This window comes from Macaca mulatta, chromosome X (assembly GCF_049350105.2).
Source record: "Macaca mulatta isolate MMU2019108-1 chromosome X, T2T-MMU8v2.0, whole genome shotgun sequence".
Lineage (NCBI taxonomy): Eukaryota > Metazoa > Chordata > Mammalia > Primates > Cercopithecidae > Macaca > Macaca mulatta.
In genome coordinates this window covers 92,694,326-92,716,247 of record NC_133426.1, presented here as the reverse complement: position 1 = coordinate 92,716,247, position 21,922 = coordinate 92,694,326, and the positions used below count along the sequence as shown (strand labels likewise).

The 21,922-nt window shown below is 35.4% G+C and overlaps 1 pseudogene; it reads right to left on the bottom strand.

Annotated features, from left to right (window-relative positions):
- Positions 1-366: 366 nt before the first annotated feature.
- Positions 367-21,922, bottom strand: part of LOC144338527 (histone-lysine N-methyltransferase SETMAR pseudogene) — a 42,661-nt pseudogene continuing 21,105 nt past the window's right edge.

Genomic DNA, 21,922 nt, shown 5'->3' with positions numbered 1-21,922 from the left:
ATGCTGTGAGAGGAAAACCGCCTACTCAAGCCTCAGTAATGGTGGATGCCCCTTCCCCCACCAAGCTCGAGCATCCCAGGTCGATTTCAGACTGCTGTACTGGCAGCGAGAATTTCAAACCAATAGATCTTAGCTTGCTGGGCTCCATGGGGATGGGATCCACTGAGCTAGACCACTTGGCTCCCTGGCTTCAGCCCCATTTCCAGGGGAATGAACCGTTCTGTCCCGCTGGCGTTCCAGGTGCCACTGGGGTATAAAAGAAACTCCAAAAGTCAGTAGCATTTCTATTAGGTTAGTATGAAAGTAATTGTGGTTTTGGACCATGAATTTTTAAAATTATTTTAGCTAGGCTCAAACACATCTTTATTAATCAAAATAGGAACCATTACAATCAACACATTTTTGCCAATGAGAAGCTTGTTTATTCCTGTAACATAAAAATCCATGCTTCAGGATTCGACAAACACATGGAGAGCATTTTCTGCATCCTGCTGGTTGTGGATGCATTTGCCCTGCAAAAAGTGGTCAAGACGCTTGAAGAAGTGGTAGTCAGCTGGTGAGAGGTCAGATAAACATGGCAGATGAGGCAAAACTTCGTAGCCCAATTGGTTCAACTTTTGAAGCATTGGTTGTGCGACGTGCACTCGGGAGTTGTCATGGAGAAGAGTTGGGCCCCTCTGTTAACTAATGACGGCTGCAGGCACTGAAGTTTTCAGTTCATCTCATCGATTTGCTGAGCATACTTCTCAGGTATAATGGTTTCGCCGGTATTCAGAAAGTTGTAGTGAATCAGACTGGCAGCAGACCACCAAACAGTAACCATCTGACCTTTTTCGGGTGCAAGTTTGGCTTCGGGAAGTGCTTTGGAGCATCTTCTTGGTTCAACCACTGAGCTGGTTGTCTCCAGTTGTTGTCTAAAATCCACTTTTTGTCACACGTCACAATCTGATTGAGAAATAGTTCATTGTCGTCGCAGAGAATAGGAGAAAACCACACTTCAAAATGACAATTTTTTTTATTTTTGCTCAGCTCATGAGACACCCACTTATCGAGCTTTTTCACCTTTCCAATTTGCTTCAAATTCCTATAGAATGGTGGACATTGAGTTCTTCCACAGCTTCTCATGTAGTTGTAAAAGGACTGGCTTCAATGATTGCTCTCAATTGTTTGTTGTCAACTTCCAATGGCTGGCCACTATGCTCCTCATCTTCAAGACTCTCCTCTCCTTTGCAAAACTTCTTGAACCACCGCTGCACTGTATGTTTGTTAGCAGCTCCTAGGCCAAATGCGTTGTTGATGTTGCGAGTTGTCTCTGCTGCCTTACAACCCATTTTTAACTCAAATAAGAAAATCACTTGAATTTGTTTTTTTGTCTAACATCATTTCCAGTCTAAAATAAATTTAAAATAAACAGCAAGTAACATCATTATCAAAAAGACATAAAGCAAGAAATGCCCATTAAAATGATGCATAACACAATCACATTCATTTAAGAATGTATTCCAATATCAAATGGCAAATTCCAACAATGCAAAAACCATAATTACATTTGCACCCACCAAGTATATGCCAACAGTGAACAATCAGAAAAAGAAATCAAAAAAGTCATCTGTTTACAATAGCCACAAATAAAATTAAATACCTAGAAATTAAGTTAACCAAAAAACTAAAAGACCTCTATAATAAACACTATAAAAGACTGATAAAAGAAATTGAAGAGGACATCAAAAAATGAAGACATTCCATGTATATAAATTGGAAGACCCAATATTGTTAAAATATCCCTACTACCCAAAGCAATCTACAGAATCAATGCTATCCCTATCAATATACCAATGACATTATTTGCAGAAATAGGAAAAAAAATCTTGAAGTTTATTCGGAACTACAGAAGACCCAGAATAGCCCAATCTATGCTAATCAAAACGAACAAAACTCAAGGAATCGCATTACCCAGCTACAAATTTTACACTACGAAGCTATAGGAACCAAAACAGCATGGTACTGGCATACAAACAGACACATAGGCCAATGAAACAGAATAGAGAAGCCAGAAACAAATCCACACATCTATAATTAACTCATTTTTGACAAAGGTACCAAGAACATACACTGGGGAAAAGGCAGTCTCTTCAATAAAGAGTGCTGGAGAAACTGGAAATCCACATGCAGAAGAATGAAACCAGATCTCTATCTCTTGCCATATATAAAAGTGGAATCAAAATGATTAAAGACAAACCTAAGTCCTCAAAATATGAAAATAATGCAAGTAAACATTGGGGAAAATCTCCAGGACATTGGTCTGGGCAAAAACTTCTTGAGCAATACCCCACAAGCACAGGCAACCAAAGCAAAAATGAACAAATAGAATCACAGCTTGTTAAAAAGCTTCTACACAGCAAAGAATACAATCAACAAAGTGAAAACACAACTCACAGAATGGTAGAAAATATTTGTAAGCCACCCATCTGACAAGGGATTAATATGAATAATATATAAGGAGCTCAAACAACTCTATAGAAAAAATTTTAATAATCTGATCAAAAATGGGCAAAGTATTTGAATAGACACTTCTCAAAAGAAGACACCCAAGTGGCAAACAGGCACATGAAAAGGTGATCAGCATCACTGATCATTAGAGAAATGAAAATCAAAACTACAATGATATATCATCTCACCCCAGTTCAAATGGCTTATATTCAAAAGACAGGCAATAACAAATGCTAGTGAGGATATGGAAAAAAGGGAACCCTCGTACACTGTTGGTGGGAATGTAAATTAGTACAACCACTATGGAGAACAGTTTAAGCTACCATATGATCCAGCAATCTCACTGCTGGGTATGTACCCAAAAGAAAGGAAATCAGTATATCAAAGAGATATATGCACTCCTGTGTTTGTTGCAGCACTGTTTACAACAGCTAATATTTGGAATCAACCTAAGTGTCCATTAAGAGATGAATGAATAAAGAAAATGTGGTACATATATACTAATGGAATAGTATTCAGCAATAAAAATGAATAAGAGAGCCTGTCATTTGCAACAACATGGATGGAACTGCAGATCTTTATGTTAAGTGAAATAAGCCAGGCACAGAAGGACAAACATCGCATGTTCTCACTTATTTGTGGGATCTAAAAATAAAAACAATTGAACTCACGAATACAGAGAGTAGAAGGACGGTTTCCAGATGCCAGGAAGGGTAGTGGGAGAGTAAGGGGGATGTGGCGACAGTTAATGGGTACAAAAGATATAGAAAGAATGAATAAGACCTTCTATTTGATAGCACAACAGGGTGGCTAGAGTCAATAATAAATTAACTGTACATATTTAAATAACTTAAAGAGAGTGATTCAATTGTTTAAAACTGAAAGATTAAGTGCTTGAGGGGATGGACACCTCATTCTCCATGATGTGCTTAAGTCACATTGTATGCCTGGATCAAAACATCTAATGTAGCTCATAAATATATATACCTACTATGTACCCACAAAAATTAAAATTAAAAACTTTAAAGGTTAAAAAAACAAAATTTCAATTTAAATGATTCTAAATCAGTATCAAACAATAATCAAAATGTAATTCCCTGTACATGAATTCATTTTTGAAAGAAAAATAGCTGAACATAGTTATGGAATTAACTTTCTGTAATTTAAATTTTACTGAATTAAAAAGAAGTTCTAAGTTTTATAATAGAGTTTGTGGTATAAATCCCTTGTAGCATATTGCTTCATTATATGTAAAACAGGAGAAAATAATTAAGCAGCTGTTGCAATACATTCTCCTTCATTCTGCCTATTTAGTTCATTTAGTTCTCTTAACCCTGGCTTGCAGGGATCATATTCTCTAAAATATGCCAGTGGAAATGTGCAAAAGTCAAGTGTCTCATTTACTTTCACTATGTTTTGCTATGCTGCTTTCAATACTCTGGGCCATATGATTTCCTCAAGCTTCAAATCGTTTTGTATTCATTGAAGATAACTTTATAGTGACCTTTTTTATTGTTATTCACTGTTTTCATTAATTCTTCCTCCAGCACTCCCAATTGTATCAAACATGCCTTCACTACCTAAATAATTTGTTAACATACTTTAGACTTTAACGTTATTAGCTCATTCTAAATAAATCCTATGACAAAGTTACAACTTAAATCTACCAAAGAAATGATGCCCCTAAATCTTTTTGGCTAGTAATATTCAGCCTCAGTGGTCACTTTTGCAATCATTTTCATAAAGTTTTGGAACCAGGCCTGGATTGAAATTGCTTCCTATCTTGTTCAAAATTACAACAGTCAAAACACACAATACATAGGTCTGCTTCCCAGTACAATGTCGGCTTCCTCCATTTAGAAGAGTGCAGTGATTCATCAGTAATTTAACCTATAGATATTTGAAGGTTGGAGAGTATCTCAAAGGGACTGTTGACCTTCAGCAACTGAAAGAACTAGAACTCCAGCCTCAGTCAATATATATTTATCTTTCTGTTGGGACTATTACAACAGTGCAAGAAATGCTGACCTTGAAACTTCAAGCACCGAATGCATGCAAATAATGTTCCCTAAAGGAAAAATATAAAAATATCTAAATAGGATATCTACATTTAAAATGCACATTCTGTAAAGATCAAAAGAAAGTACTCTGAACGTTCAAATAAATTCTAAAGGAACAAGCATATTATTTCTGTGATCCACTGGTTTGCTCTTAAATGTGAATTGGGATGTAATCCCATTAGACCAGAATGATAAAATTTGGAAAAGCAAAGTATTTTTTATTTTCTGAAAAGTTACTAATATCAAGAGCCCGGCTTGTTTTCTGGTGAATGATTTTTATTCCCCACAAAACCGTAATACGATAGATCTCTCAAAAATCATCATATCCCATATTGACTACATTTATATCAAAACACACTTGTTTATCTGGAGAAAATGTAGGTGGTAATATGCTGAAACTCTTTTTAATAATTTTTTCAATTTGTCTGATGGAATATTTGCTTGAAAGGAAACTTTTTTTTACACCAATTAGTCATAGTCTGCATTCTTGTTAGGAACCAGGGGAATAGATGTACTCTTTCAGAAGACTAAGTAAAGCATTACTAAATATGTAACAATGCAAGTGTTCTAAACATAGGTCAGAAAGATTCAATTAAAATATAATTAACAACCAGCAAGTCATGCAAATCCTAAGAAAACTGGCTGGACATCCTATTCAAATAAAGTGTGAGATTTCATAGGAAAAAGGCTCAGTTTAAAATAAACAAATAGTAAATTAATGCATAGAGTAAATTGAACATTAAAGATAAATAGGGACTTCTGGGAACAAACATCTAATTATTCATGGTAAAAAATACATAATTTTTTATTTCTACAATTTTGTTCTTGTGAAATGTACATATAGAAAACTGGGGTACTACAAAGAGGTCTATGAATGGAAACAGAAACATGAATACATTTTTAAAAAAATATTATCATATAATTGGTTTGTCTATTGAGTGGCATGGGGTCATTTGCATGTCTCCCATTTGGTTGTCATCTTTCTTACAAAGGAAGGAAACAACTTGGGAAGAAGGGAAATCTCTTTGGTGGTCCTATCAGCATTAAAAATCTTTAGATTTCCTTCCTCCCAAAAATATAACTACAATGCAGTCAACAGATACAACATAAACCAAGAGGGCCACCGATTTGCTGGTATATTGATTAAAAGCTACATTATCCCATTGAGAGATCTGATAGTATTTAAAATGTTAGAGAAATATTTTCTTCATTAAAAAAACAATTTTCAACTAATCTTATTATATGGAATCATCAAGTAAACCTTTATAGGGACTTGTTTTCTCTGACGTAGACCACCTCACCTGAGCTGACTTCTAAATTGACCCATACAATTCAAATCAACAGGAATGTAACCTTAGTCCCTCCTCAATGTGACTAGTTTTGAATTTTTACTTTTCCTCAGAAAGAACTAGAGACCTCTCTATTCCTTTCATCAGGTGTCCAATCTACTCCAATCTAAAATTATCTTAGTAATGCTCACACAAAGATGTTTTCTTCATGGTTGTTTTTTATACAAAGCTATTTTTCTCATCGTTGTTGCTGCTGCTGTTGCTGCTGTTGTCTTACCTGTAAACTCTAGCTACTTGCAGGGAGTGTGAGGCACTGCTACCCTTTAGTTCTCTCTGAATCCAAGTTAAATTTTGTTATCTTGACATTTTTCTCATTTTTCTCAAAATTCCCTCTGTTAAAATAGTATATTTACAGCACTATTCACAATAGCAAAGATATGAAATCAACCAAAGCATCCATCAACAAGTAATTAGATAACGAAAATGTTATACACACACACACACACACACACACACACACACACACATATAATCAAAGGAATACTATTCAGCCATTAAAAATAATGAAATCATGTGTTTTGCAGCAACATGGATGGAACTGGAGGCCATTATCCTAAGTGAAACAACTCAAAAATAGAAAGTCAAATACCACATGTTCTCACATAAGTGAGAGCTACATAATGCGTAAACATGGCCACAAAGTATGGAATAATAAACACTGGAGACTGGGAAGCATGGGGAGCTGGGCAGGGGGTGAGGGATGAGAAATTACTTAATGGGTACAATGTACATTATTAAGGTGATGGATACCCTAAATGCCCTCATTTCACCACTGCATAATCTATGCATATAACAAAATTGCACTTGTACCCCACAAATTTGTACAAATCAAAAAGTATATTTTACCCTAAACTTAAAGTATAATAAAAAAAAAGAATAAAAAGAATAAAAAGTAATCACCAACTAGAGAATCATTGGATGTCCTTATTGGACATGTTAAAATGATTTATAGGAAATCCTCACCTTTTAAAAAATGTATTCTCTTCAAATCTGGATAAGAGGTTTATGACATCTCACTTTTGCATTTATTTAAATTATCTATTCTGTTACAATCCAGATTACTTTTCGTAGAATTACGCCAACTTTCACAAATAAAAAACACACTTATATATTTAAAAAAAAGTATATTTAGTGTAGTAGGCATTATTTGAGGAAGGAAAATTGGAAATGCACTGATCCTTTTATAAAACTATTTTAACAAGGGCATGATAAAAGTTAAGGTAAAATATTTTAGCTCTGGCGTTAAAATTTCTTGATTCTGGGAGTAGAATGGAAAGTTTAAAAATGCTTTTATTAGACCCAAATCAAAATGTACATTTTGGAATGTAGTGTTCCTTACTGCTTCTACCTTCACCAAATTCATTTGCACCCCCATGGCTGTGTTCCTTACTTCTCCCTGCTCAACCAATTCCTACTCATCTTTCATGTCTCAGCTTCTTTACAATTCTCATCTTTAATAGTTCCATCGAATATAACATTTATTGAAATTCTGCTATGAGCAAAGTATTGCGATAGAAACTAAAGGCAAATATATTGTAGAAAAAATTGTATTATAATATTCTGTGTACAGAAAAGGAAAAATCAAATCTGACTATGTGGATTCATGGAAAAGATGGAATTTGAATTTGCCTTGAAATACTTCAAATAGAAATTTGAGCAGGGAACACTGAGGGGCTGCCCTATAAGGCTGAAACAACAGCATTAACATTGTCAGAGAGTCAAACAAGCTAATTCTTGAAGAGCCTTAATGGTCCTCTCTTTTATCAATCTTTTCTCCAACTTCCTGTAGCACTTGTTCTCTATAGTACATTATTTGGCACTTATTTGTTATAGAGTTGCTGTGTACTCTAATTTTTTTGTACAACTTGACTCTTACAAAAGACTATGAGTTCTGTAAGTGCCAAAATGTCTTATATTTCTTAGAAATTTCCCATACAATATCTTTTATAGGGTGGCCACATAGTCGACAACCAAGACACAGTTAATTAACTGATGGATTTAAATGAAAGATATTACAGATGTCTATCTAAATATTAATTTATTTTCTTTTAAAAAGAAGTGATTTCTCCCTCTACTGGGGACCCACCAGCAGCCAGAAAAGAATATCTGCATTCACTCACATAATAAAGTGAAACACAGACGCAATCTGTACACTCTGAAACCAGATGGAGACACAATATTTTATATACAGTTAAGTCTACACCCTGTCTTTCCATTATCCAATTATAACAATGCATTTGGCAAGAGCAATTATAAGTAAATTAAAAGAAAAATTTCTAAGATCTGTAGAAAATATAAAGGGTGGAAGGTTTTGATAACCTGCTTGTGACTTTGAAGCATCCAAATCAATGACTATTGAGGAATTAACCTCATAAAACTTATAAAAAATCTGGCATGAAACAAATCCCTCCTCTATCTAACCATATCTTTTAATCCAAGTGACGTCTAAAGGTGCTGAAATACTACACTTGACTCATAAGTCTTTTGTAGAGCGTGAGCTATTCTCAAGTGTGTGTATGGAGAAATGTACTTGATGGCCATTGCCTTATTTTCCCTTCCACTTGTTCCATTCTCAGAAGTTCCCTGCTATAGTCTCAAAAAGCAACCTATGTGTTGTCTCTTTTCTATATTTAATATCAGTGTAGAAACAAAGGCATTACCATTCAAAGTCATATTTTGTGTCAAAGTCCAAAGAACAGAGTATTTGCTTAGGAATCAGGAGAACTAGGTTCCAATATCTGCCTTCAAAGCTCAGCAAGTCACTCAACTTTACTCTGACCAAAACACAACCATTTGGAAACATGGATTTCTACAATCTGTATGTATCCCCACCCCCAAGCCAAGTCAACCCAATTGAAAAATCATCCGAATGACAAAATACATGTAAAAGGTGGTTAACTCTTTAGGAAAAAAATACATAATTAAAATATGAATGTTATCTTAGTTTGTTTCCTGCTTTGAGGAGTGGGTGAAGAATTGTTTTCTATTCACTTTTCTGAAAGCCTTATACTTCGAACCAGTCATCTTATTAGCTTAAAAATGTTATCCTTATTGACAATAATAGTGAATATATAAAACCAAACAGCAACGCCCTAAAAGCCTCAGAGTACTTTTTAACACAAAATGACAAATCTCAAAGAACCTCATTAGAGAGCAAAAGTAGGTTCTAACATGTCATTTCTATGTAATATTTGTTTCATTGTAATATACTTCTAAGTTTCAGCCCTGCCTTTGGTAAAAGGACATGCCAGATCCCAAGAATGGAGGTTAAAATAATAATAATGATATACCTAGTCAATTGTTGAGTTCTTTATATGACTTCTTCAGAAAATTTCCTCCCTGCCCTTGAAGAACAGCATATTCTCTTAAGTGTGAAATTTGATTACCTGTATTATCAGATCTTGCACTTTAAAAAATTGTTATACTTCTGCCTGAGTCACTAAAATACAAGCCAGTGGACTGTCCCTTTATGTGATGTGTAGAATTTAGCTGTGAAAAGCTCAAGCCCAATATGTTAGTAGGCTAAAGCGCCTTCAGCAACACTTATAGAGTAAGTCCTCAAAGTTGTCATCAACAGGTTCTTAGAAAGTTGGAAAATGCGGTACATATACATAAAGGAGTTCTATCCAGCTACAAAAAATAAAGAGATTCTGTCATTTGCAACAACATGGGATAATACTGGAGTTCATTACGCTACATGAAATAAGCCAGGCACAGAAAGACAAACATTGAGAACATCACATGTTCTCACATATTTGTGGGATTTAAAAATCAAAACAATTGATCTCATGAACATAGAGAGTAGGCTGGCTACCAGAGGCTGAGAAGGGTAGCTGGGGAGCAGGGAGGGATAGATAGGGATGGTTCATAGGTACAAAAAAAATAGTTGGAAAGAATGAATAACACCTAGTATTTGATAGCACAACAGGGTGACTATAGTCAACAGTAACTTAATTGTACATTTTAAAATAACTAAAAGAGGGTAACTAGACTGTTTGTAACACAAAGGATAAATTCTTGAGGGGATGGATACTCCATTTTATAAGATGTGATTATTATAGATCGCATGCCTGTATCAAACCATCTCATGCACCCCATAAATATATACACTACTATGTACCCACAAAAATTAAAATAAATTGTCCAGGCTCGGTGGGTCACACTTGTAATCCCACCACTTTGGGAGGTTGAGGCAAGCAGATAGCTTGAGGTCAGGAGTTCGAGACCAGCCTGGACAACATGGTGAAACCCTGTCTCGACTGAAAATACAAAAATTATCTGGGCGTGGTGGTGCCTCCTGTAATCCCAGCTACTTGGGAGAGTGAGGCACGAGAATCGCTTGAACCTGGGAGGCAGAGATTGCTGTGAGCTGAGATCTACCACTGCACTCCAGCCTAGGTGACAGAGCGGGACTCCATCTCAAAAAAATAAAATAAAATAAAATAAAATAAAATAAAATAAAATAAAATAAAATAAAATAAAAGTTTTTAATGAATGAAAAAAAAAATTTTAAGATTCACTTTTGATCTCCCATGTGGCATTGGTTAAGTTGCTTTGCGTTTTTGTGCTTCATCTGAAAAATGGAGATGATTTTGAGACCTAGCTCAAAATTTGTTGGGAGGCTTAAATGAGTTAATAGGTACAAAGCACTTAGAAGAATTCCTGGCACATAGTAAGCACTCAATGAATGTTAACTATTATTTACTATGATTACTTTTTCTCAAAGAACACAAGGAATTTGAGACTGTTATTTTTTCATTACATGAATTAAACAATTAAGGAAGCCTGTTATATTATGGCACTTTGCCATATAATAAAATGAATTTAACCTAGCTCTTTTCACACACAAAGTTGAAATCACTAAACTCCTTGAAGGAAATTTTTTTCTTAGGTTTTCTAGTGATCTTTTTTCTTTCCTGACAATTTTTCTCATCTGCTGCTGTTCTCTCAATTACAAACACATAGACATAAAACAACTAGCACATAGTAACAGAAATTTTGGTGTCAGAAATTTTTGATGTCAGAATTTAGCTAGGCAGACTGATGTTTATGCCATTTATGTAATGAGAAGTTCTTTTATCTATATGACCCATGCAGCCAATGTACAGTGAGATTTAGGTCTATAATGAATGGAAGTATAACATTTAATATCAGACTAGCAAGACTAATAAAGAAGAAAAGAGAGAAGAATCAAATCGACGCAATTAAAAAAGATAAAGGGGATATCACCACCGACCCCACAGAAATACAAACTACCATCAGAGAATACTATAAACACCTCTACGCAAATCAACTGGAAAATCTAGAAGAAATGGATAATTTCCTGGACACTTACACTCTTCCAAGACTAAACCAGGAAGAAGTTGAATCCCTGAATAGACCAATAGCAGGCTCTGAAATTGAGGCAATAATTAATAGCCTACCAACCAAAAAAAGTCCAGGACCAGATGGATTCACAGCTGAATTCTACCAGAGGTACAAGGAGGAGTTGGTACCATTCCTTCTGAAACTATTCCAATCAACAGAAAAAGAGGGAATCCTCCCCAACTCATTTTATGAGGCCAACATCACCCTGATACCAAAGCCTGGCAGAGACACAACAAAAAAAGAGAATTTTAGACCAATATCTCTGATGAACATCGATGCAAAAATCCTCAATAAAATACTGGCAAACCGGATTCGGCAACACATCAAAAAGCTTATACACCATGATCAAGTGGGCTTCATCCCTGGGATGCAAGGCTGGTTCAACATTCGCAAATCAATAAACATAATCCAGCATATAAACAGAACCAAAGACAAGAACCACATGATTATCTCAATAGATGCAGAAAAGGCTTTTGACAAAATTCAACAGCCCTTCATGCTAAAAACGCTCAATAAATTCGGTATTGATGGAACGTACCTCAAAATAATAAGAGCTATTTATGACAAACCCACAGCCAATATCATATTGAATGGGCAAAAACTGGAAAAATTCCCTTTGAAAACTGGCACAAGACAGGGATGCCCTCTCTCACCACTCCTATTCAACATAGTGTTGGAAGTTCTGGCTAGGGCAATCAGGCAAGAGAAAGAAATCAAGGGTATTCAGTTAGGAAAAGAAGAAGTCAAATTGTCCCTGTTTGCAGATGACATGATTGTATATTTAGAAAACCCCATTGTCCAGCCCAAAATCTCCTTAAGCTGATAAGCAACTTCAGCAAAGTCTCAGGATACAAAATTAATGTGCAAAAATCACAACCATTCTTATACACCAGTAACAGACAAACAGAGAGCCAAATCAGGAATGAACTTCCATTCACAATTGCTTCAAAGAGAATAAAATACCTAGGAATCCAACTTACAAGGGATGTAAAGGACCTCTTCAAGGAGAACTACAAACCATTGCTCAGTGAAATAAAAGAGGACACAAACAAATGGAAGAACATACCATGCTCATGGATAGGAAGAATCAATATCGTGAAAATGGCCATACTGCCCAAGGTAATTTATAGATTCAATGCCATCCCCATCAAGCTACCAATGAGTTTCTTCACAGAATTGGAAAAAACTGCTTTAAAGTTCATATGGTACCAAAAAAGAGCCTGCGTCTCCAAGACAATCCTAAGTCAAAAGAACAAAGCTGGAGGCATCACACTACCTGACTTCAAACTATACTACAAGGCTACAGTAACCAAAACAGCATGGTACTGGTACCAAAACAGAGATATAGACCAATGGAACAGAACAGAGTCCTCAGAAATAATACCACACATCTACAGCCATCTGATCTTTGACAAACCTGAGAGAAACAAGAAATGGGGAAAGGATTCCCTATTTAATAAATGGTGCTGGGAAAATTGGCTAGCCATAAGTAGAAAGCTGAAACTGGATCCTTTCCTTACTCCTTATACGAAAATTAATTCAAGATGGATTAGAGACTTAAATGTTAGACCTAATACCATAAAAATCCTAGAGGAAAACCTAGGTAGTACCATTCAGGACATAGGCATGGGCAAAGACTTCATGTCTAAAACACCAAAAGCAACAGCAGCAAAAACCAAAATTGACAAATGGGATCTCATTAAACTAAAGAGCTTCTGCACAGCAAAAGAAACTACCATCAGAGTGAACAGGCAACCTACAGAATGGGAGAAAATTTTTGCAATCTACTCATCTGACAAAGGGCTAATATCCAGAACCTACAAAGAACTCAAACAAATTTACAAGAAAAAAAACAAACAACCCCATCAAAAAGTGGGCAAAGGATATGAACAGACATTTCTCAAAAGAAGACATTCATACAGCCAACAGACACATGAAAAAATGCTCATCATCACTGGCCATCAGAGAAATGCAAATCAAAACCACAATGAGATACCATCTCACACCAGTTAGAATGGCGATCATTAAAAAGTCAGGAAACAACAGGTGCTGGAGAGGATGTGGAGAAAAGGGAACACTTTTACACTGTTGGTGGGATTGTAAACTAGTTCAACCATTATGGAAAACAGTATGGCGATTCCTCAAGGATCTAGAACTTGATGTACCATATGACCCAGCCATCCCATTACTGGGGATATACCCAAAGGATTATAAATTATGCTGCTATAAAGACACATGCACATGTATGTTTATTGCAGCACTATTCACAATAGCAAAGACTTGGAATCAACCCAAATGTCCATCAGTGACAGATTGGATTAAGAAAATGTGGCACATATACACCATGGAATACTATGCGCCATAAAAAAGGATGAGTTTGTATCCTTTGTAGGGACATGGATGCAGCTGGAAACCATCATTCTTAGCAAACTATCACAAGAACAGAAAACCAAACACCGCATGTTCTCACTCATAGGTGGGAACTGAACAATGAGATCACTTGGACTCGGGAAGGGGAACATCACACACCGGGGCCTATCATGGGGAGGGGGGAGGGGGGAGGGATTGCATTGGGAGTTATACCTGATGTAAATGACGAGTTGATGGGTGCAGCACACAAACATGGCACAGGTATGCATATGTAACAAACCTGCACGTTATGCACATGTACCCTACAACTTAAAGTATAATAATAATAAATTAATTAAAAAAAAAAAAGAATTGGTCAGCACTGAAAGGGGAAAAAAAGGTGACAACAAGCCTTTTAGAATACAAGGGGTGATGTTAGTCTTTTAGGAATATAATATAATGTGTACTATTGGAGTTAAATATATATGCTTCCTTAAGAGAAGATCACTTACACTCCAGGAAGACTGGGAGAATCTTGTTTCGCCACTCATCTGTCCCGCAATAATATCAACTATATGTATTCATTTATAAAAAGAACTGCTTCTATTAAACCTTGGAAGTACAAGGAACTGCCATATTCACTCTTCATAGTATGCACCGATTTTCTGTATATTTCAATGCTGAGCTTATGGTTAGAACTTGTAAGATAGCTTTGAATCTAATGGCCACGGAGATCATGAACCCCTCCCAACTGCCCATGCGTCTTTAGGGCTGAAGATGTTAATTATAGTCCTCTTGTTATCCTACCGCTAGGTTTGTACTTCAACAAAAATGATAAAGGATGTTTTCCACAGAGACCTGAGAACTTGGGAATTATTTTTTTTCAATCCAAAAGAAATCAATTGATTGGCCTTCACAGTGAGGGACAAGTCTATATAGCACAGTGCCATGAGTTGTGAAAAAGGAGCCTAAGCCCATCAGTTCTTTCATAACACGACCATGCCTCTCTTTCAATAATACTGTTTATAATACAAAAATAGAAGTATTGGGAAAGATTTTGCCTTTTCACACAAACAGACACATGTAGTAAGTAACAGAGTTGGTTCAATTATAAGACAACAGTTTTGTAACATCTTTAGGTTTTTAAAAAGTCATGAGATTGAACTACCCATTTAACCTGTATTGGGCAGAACTAGTAAAGATACCAGGCTTTTAGTATAAAGGATACAACCCTACAGTTTCACAGATACTAATTTTGAATATCTTTATACTATCTATTAAAAATGAGTTTGCAAACATTATTAAACATGTAAATAAACTGGTAATTTAGCTGGCTTAACTTATCTGAGAGAAAAGGCTACTTAAAAACTTTCCCACAATAAGTGTATGCATGCATGTGTTCATTAAAATAGTCTCTGACAGTTGCCAGAAAAGAGCAATTCAAGTTACCAAATGTACATGAAAAATTATAACTTTAAAAAATATCCTGTCAAACTTTTCATTAATTCAGAACGTTCTCTCCCAAGTGCAAGTCAGTAATTTGATTTTACCTTTTGTTTTTTTCCTACAAATTTGTTAGTTTTGCTCAAATCTAGACACAACCCTCTAGATAAATCCAGTTTTTCAAGTTGCTTGCAATAACTAATTCAGAGAAATATTTTAAGCATGCATTACACATAAATTATAGACAGAAAATCATGTGGCTAAAAAGGAAAGTAGAAGAAGATTCCTCAGGTTTTTAAAAATATTATTCAACTACCTATGACTTCTTCATAAAATTATACTACAATTGGCATGTAACTAACAATCAATTGCCTCTTGAATTTTATATCCAAAAGATCTAAAGGAGATGGAAGTTTTAGGGAAATGAGGGAAGAAAATAAAGCTCCCTTTTATCCAGTCTTAAAGAGGTATACCTAATTGTTTTCTGCATGCCTTAAAAAAGGTCCCAGTCTAGGTTTCTACCTGATGTAAACCCATTTGATTTGTACTTAGTGAATAGTCATGGGTGCTCATGGGTGAGAGAAGTAAACTCTTAGATTCACACAGAGAAGAACAGCACAGACAATGGCATCCTGCTGGCAGCCTGGAAGGAAGTTAAACATTCTTATTCAATGACATCCCCAAAGTCAAGACACCATTTTTAAAAGCAGCTTGAACAATCACAAAAAGGGTTTTTCTCTTACACATTTTATTTCTGACCTTTTTCTTTAAAAATAAAAACCTTAATATTCAACTCAATAAAATTCAAGAAAAAACACATCCACTCCCATTCATGTTGTTGATCTACTTCATGTTTCCAACCTGAATTCACACATATGGTGCATTTAAATAAATGCAAAATTTAAATAATTAATCTGCAATGCTGTTCTTCTAATACCATTTGTTAAAGCTATGTTACATAAGTTAGATAAAGCCCATTTTAAACGCATTGGTTACTTAGGTTATAAACATAAGCAGTAAATTCACTTTTCTAAATTGCCCCATATATTATATTTAATCCTCCTTCTGCAATCACCAGCACTGAAGTACACATTCATAGCTGCTTTCTTTTGACATGGTTCTTTTATTACTGTCTCTTTTCCTTACATAATGTCCTGAAGCAGCTGGCCTATTATGATGATGCTTTTTTCTCCTTTTTCTTTAGCGGTTTTGCTAGCACAAAGAATTAAAATGTACTTACCTTCCACTGCTTTGGCTGCAGCTAAGAGTGCTTTCAGTGCATATGTCTGGGAATGGGATGGGGGGAGTTTTAATGTGGAGGGAGACTGAGATTGTTTGTTTCTTTTTATTTCTGAACAGTGACATATTGATATTTCAGATAATGAATCATTCCAATTTGTTCATCCCTGCAACCAATGGTTTTAATTTTCATGTGCAAGTTGCAAAGTCCATTTTGTTAGAAGCATTTGATAAAATACGCAATTACCATTTTTTACACTGTAGTTCAACTGCTTTGCTGATAAAAGGCTCCAGCTCAGAAGATAAACTGTAAGTAATTCCTGAAGAACAAATGTCAGAGGCGGTATACAATGAATGGCATTTTTTTTTTTTTTTTGGAGCAGATTATTCTATCACCAATGTGTCAGGGTGGTTCAAATATTTATTTTCTTGAAAATATCATTTAAATATTGTTTGACACCTGCTCCCTGTAGTCATCTGTTCATCACATTTCAAATTTGAGGGATTTAAAAGTGAGATTTAACTTTATGTCCAGTAAGAAAACAGAAACTCATCTACAAACCAAGATAAGAATACACTGCTGATATATGCAAATTATTTAAATAAATGGAAATGCAACTGATTCAGTTTTGTGAATCTATATGGGAGAAGACTATGTAAGCTTCAGCACCCTCTCCTGTCCTTAGCTTTCAAGTGTTTATTTTTCTGTTTGTTTATTTTGTTTTGTTTTGAGACAGGGTCTCCCTCTATTGCCCAGGCTGGGGTGCAGTGGCAGAATCATGGCTCATGGAAGCCTCAGATTCCTGGGATCAAGGAATCCTCTGTCTCAGCCTCCCGAGGAGCTGGAACTACAGAGGGATGCCACCAGGCCCAGCTAGTATATGTTTTTTCTTTTATAGAGATGGGATCTTGCCATGTTGAACAGGCCTGTTTCAAACTCCTGGCCTCAAGCAATCTTCCCACCTCAGCATCCCAAAGTCCTGGGATTACTGGTGTGAGTCACTGTGCCTGGCCTCAAGTGTTTATTTTTGAGACCATATTTGAAATCTGGCCAAAAATGAACCCACCTGTTCATTCATTAAATTGTCTTTTTCTAGGTAATCTACTGTTGAAAATAATCACTTCACTCACCCTACTTCAACTTTCATCCATACGCAAGCTCTAGGTGGCATTAATCATTGGCTGAAAAGACAGCTCACAGTGCAGAAGGCTATAATAAGCTAACTTTTATTAATGGGGAGGAGCTTATTTTATTGACCTCTATTTGCTCAACTTGGAAAGTTCTTATTAGGTGCTTAGCAAGTGGGGATGGTTATAATTTCAAGTATGGGCCACAGAATGAAATGTACTCCACTAACATTTTTCCTCCTAGAAATTCCTCTTCATCTTTCACTCCTAGTCAATCATTTTTGGCAGTTTTAAGTCCATTACATTTTCACTGTGAATTTTAAATGGTTAGAAGATGTCTCCAGATAAAATCAAGCCTTAATCCCTGCCTCACTCTTTGGAAAGCAGCAAGGCAGTAGAAAATGGAGTCAAAAAGGAAGAGGATAAGAGCCATCAGGGAAGAGGAACTAAAGAACTGACTTTTGAAATTTTCTGTTAGCTTTACTACCAATTGTTTTGGTGCTACGACTTTATTTTTCACTAAATCTCCTTGCATTATATCATTAGATTACCTCAGGGATCCAATGCATGTCGTGTATTTGCATACTACCTTCACTGGAAACATGTTTTAATATTTCTAGTAAAATTATAAGAAACTGCTGCATTCAAGAAAAATGCTGAGACATCACTGAGTAAAGAAGTGTGAAAAAGTGTGAAGATTTACTCACCAGTCATTTAACTCTTTAGCTCCTAGAACTTTTCTGAAGCACTTGGGAGCTCTGAACATGTGAAATAGCTGGATTTGAACCACTGAAAAAAGGCAATGCAGGCAATGGAAGTAATCAACTCTGTTGACTTAATTAAAATTGCTAAAATTACTGGAAGCATCATTTAGACTGGGCAACGTTAAGTAAGAGTTGAACCAACGTTGCCAAGGTTTAAGATGGAGCATCCTGGATTAGACCCTCCAATTTTACTTTTTGGGATACTTTACGTGCCTCTGCAAACACATTAACTCCATCCCTTAATAGGAGACACCGCGATGTGAAAGAAAAAGTAACTCCTTGGAGCCAGACCCATTTGAGTTCCAATCCTTTAAAAATTGTCTCCAGAGCTAATCATGTAGCCTCCCAGAGGCTCAGATTTTGCATTTGCAAAATAGATTTAATCATGCCCTATTGATGGGGTATATAAGGATTAAATGAGATCTTTGGATTTTGTAAAAAGGACTTGGCAAGTATGTAAGAGGACTTGTAATAAAGTAGGGATTAAACAAATGCATATTGTACAGATTTATTAAATTAAACTTACAGTTCCTGGGGTTTGGTATGATTTCCAGCCACTAGAATTTAAGTTAAAAAATTCTGGTTCTTGCACTAATTGCTAACTCTAGTGGCTTGAAAAAGTACATAGGTAATACAAAGATGTCCCCAAAGTACTTTACCTATTCAGAGAACCTAGCTCAGGGGCCTGTGAAAGTAATCCACAGTCCTTGCTGAACTGTCAAAAGAAGGTACATTTGTACCTCTACATAGAGGAGGTTATTGAGAATATCAAATTTGTAGGGCATGATCTTCTCAAGAAGAAAACAAGGTCAATCTCCCAGCACTAAGTTAAGTATTCTCCACAATAACTGCTGTTGCCATTTACAGGCGCAACATGAAGTCAGTTTGAGGACCACAAGTTGCTTAAGGAATATTACTGTATCTAGTAAGTTTTATCTGGTTTAAACTTATGGATTAAATCCATAAGTTAATTAGTCATAAGTTTGATATTGCAAAAAAGGAGTATAGACAGTGTTTACCTGTCTTAAATAGAATTTTTTGAAATATCTTGAAAGCAGACCTCTGTCCACTACAAACTTGACAGGTTTTCATTTCATTATATAACATAGCCTATTTTCATCATTCAGACATATCGATATTTCTAAAAAAAAACATAAGCAGTAAGAAAATCTCCTTATTGCAACCTATGTTTGACATTGCATCAATATGGCCAAGAATATCTAATAAATCTACATAGATAATGGATAAGAAGAGGATTTTAAAAATAGGAGGGCACCTGTCATGAGGAAACAAGGCCAATTAATAGAAGTCAGCTAAAAAAGATTTGTTTAAAGATTCTCAAAGTTTAACTTAAGTTTTATCCAGTCTTAAAAATGTATTATGATCCTTAACTTCAACTCACTTCAATTTAACAAACATTTTAGTTCCTACTATGTGCAAGACACTATGCTAGCTGGTTAATTTATCTCCTCCCCTACTTTTAGAATTATCAGATGCAATCTTCTTAAAAATCAATTATTACTTTTCACTTGCCTCTCGGAGAGTATTAAAGGTAATGAATCATTGTGTTTCCAAACCTTTCTTATTTTCCCCTCAACACCCTGTAGTTCAATACAGACACCATCACTTCTCTGCTACTATAGTGATTCCTTTTGTCATGCCTGAAACAACTACAGGACAGACATTAAAAACAATCTATATCCCCATAAATAACTGAATAAATGAATCATGAAATTAATATGTAAATTGTGTGTTTAACCTCTATTTATACAGCACTGTCTGTCACCATGTTGTAAATCTAAAACTAATTGCAAATTCACAACTCTGCAAAAAGAACACTAAGGAAAAAGCTTGACATATTTATTAACTAAATGTTGAACTACATTGAGTAAGTAATTAACAGTCATGCCAGAACAGGGAGAGAAAATTATATTTAAGCACAGATGTCATCTGCATGAAATGGCTAAAACTATTTTAGATTAGATTTTGATATTAATCAAAGAATATTGCTATTTAATTTTTGACAGGCAAATCTGTTTCCATTTATTCATGTTTCCATCAAGCATTTCATTTTTAAATGTTCATGTTACAATCGTCCATTTGTCTCCTTAAAGAAAAGGAAAGAATCCCAAAAGGTTACATGACAATAAAAACCTACTCAAAAGTTAACCAAAGTCTCCTCAACTCAGCACATTAGTAACATTTTATATTTGACATATGGCTAAATACCTTAAAATAGACAAATTCTACATGTATTTTTATGATGTACCTAATAACACTATTTAAATATTTAATGGGTCTTGCCACCACTAACATGGGTACCTTCTGAAAAATTATTTCATTCCTAAAGAACAAGTTGTTCAAAGAATACAACTTTGAAGTTAAAGATGGCACGTAAATATATACACTGGAAAATGTATTAAACTAAGTATTCTTATCCCTTCATGCATCTAGATCATTAGTTTTAAGAACACAGTCTCACAGCTAGCTTCTATATTTCTAACGTGAGTTTCCACTAAGATACTAGATTTAAAAAGCATAATGCGTAACTTAACCATAGGAAATGGTATTAAAATACTTACAATAGATAATAATCTTGATTGCAATGAAAAATAATCACTTATTTCAATTGATATTGTACATGCAGATGAGAGGCAAAATGACCCTTAGCCTCTGACTTCCCTAACTAATTCAATCTGACTCACTGGTCACATTTACAAAGGGTAAAAGAGAACAGATTTTAAATTTAACTAATGAAAACTGTTTCCCAGAGTTTTACACTTCAGTAAGCATTGTGTGCTTTCAATTTCCTCACATCTGGGAAGTTCAGAATGTACCTGAATACTTTCAAAAAACCTAACCTGCAAAGTCAAGCTTAAAAAATACACAACTTTCTGATTTAAAAAACTTAAAAAGAATTGTATGATGGTGAGGAAATCAATACTCAATTCTTTATTCTGAAAAATATTTTTGTCCAATATGCCAAAATGTCATTATACACAACCATCCCTATGGATGGTTTATAGTGAGCTATCTACATTCTCTTGCCGATTGTCCTAATAACCAATGACATGTATTCTTAAAGGAGCAGACTGGAATTAGTATATTGCATATCTGTGAGGCAGAATTTGTCTGAGTTTAAGGCTCTCTAGCCTCTATCCAATCTGTATCGATATCTGTGGTGATTCTAACCAAACTAACCAGAGCAAATTCTACCATCCCAAGAATCCTGAATAGAAAAGAAAGAGAAAGCATCTTAGCTGACCATATCAAACAAAAGCAGAAAAAATAAAACCATAATGACAATATTCTTATATAGTTATTGTCATTAGAATGAATTAGACTGCAATAATCAGGCATTTTTTTTCCTTTGCTTCTTACATATTAAGAGCAACAGTTGGAGGCCGGGTGTGGTGGCTCACGCTTATAATCCTAGCACTTTAGCAAGCCTAGGTGGGAGGATCTCTTGACCCCAGGAGTTGGAGACCAGCCTGGGAAATATAGTAAAACCCCATTTTTACAAAAATACAAAAAATTAGACTAGCATGGTGGCATGGGCCTGTGGCCCCAGCTACTCAGGAGGTTGAGGCAGGAGGATGGCTTGAGCCCAGGAGCTGGAGGTTGCAGTGAACCAAGATCACACCTGTCTCAAAAAAATTTTTTTAAATAAAAAAAAATAAAGACTTGGTTCAAAATATCTCACTCCCTGTTCCATATGGTCTGTCAGCTAGAT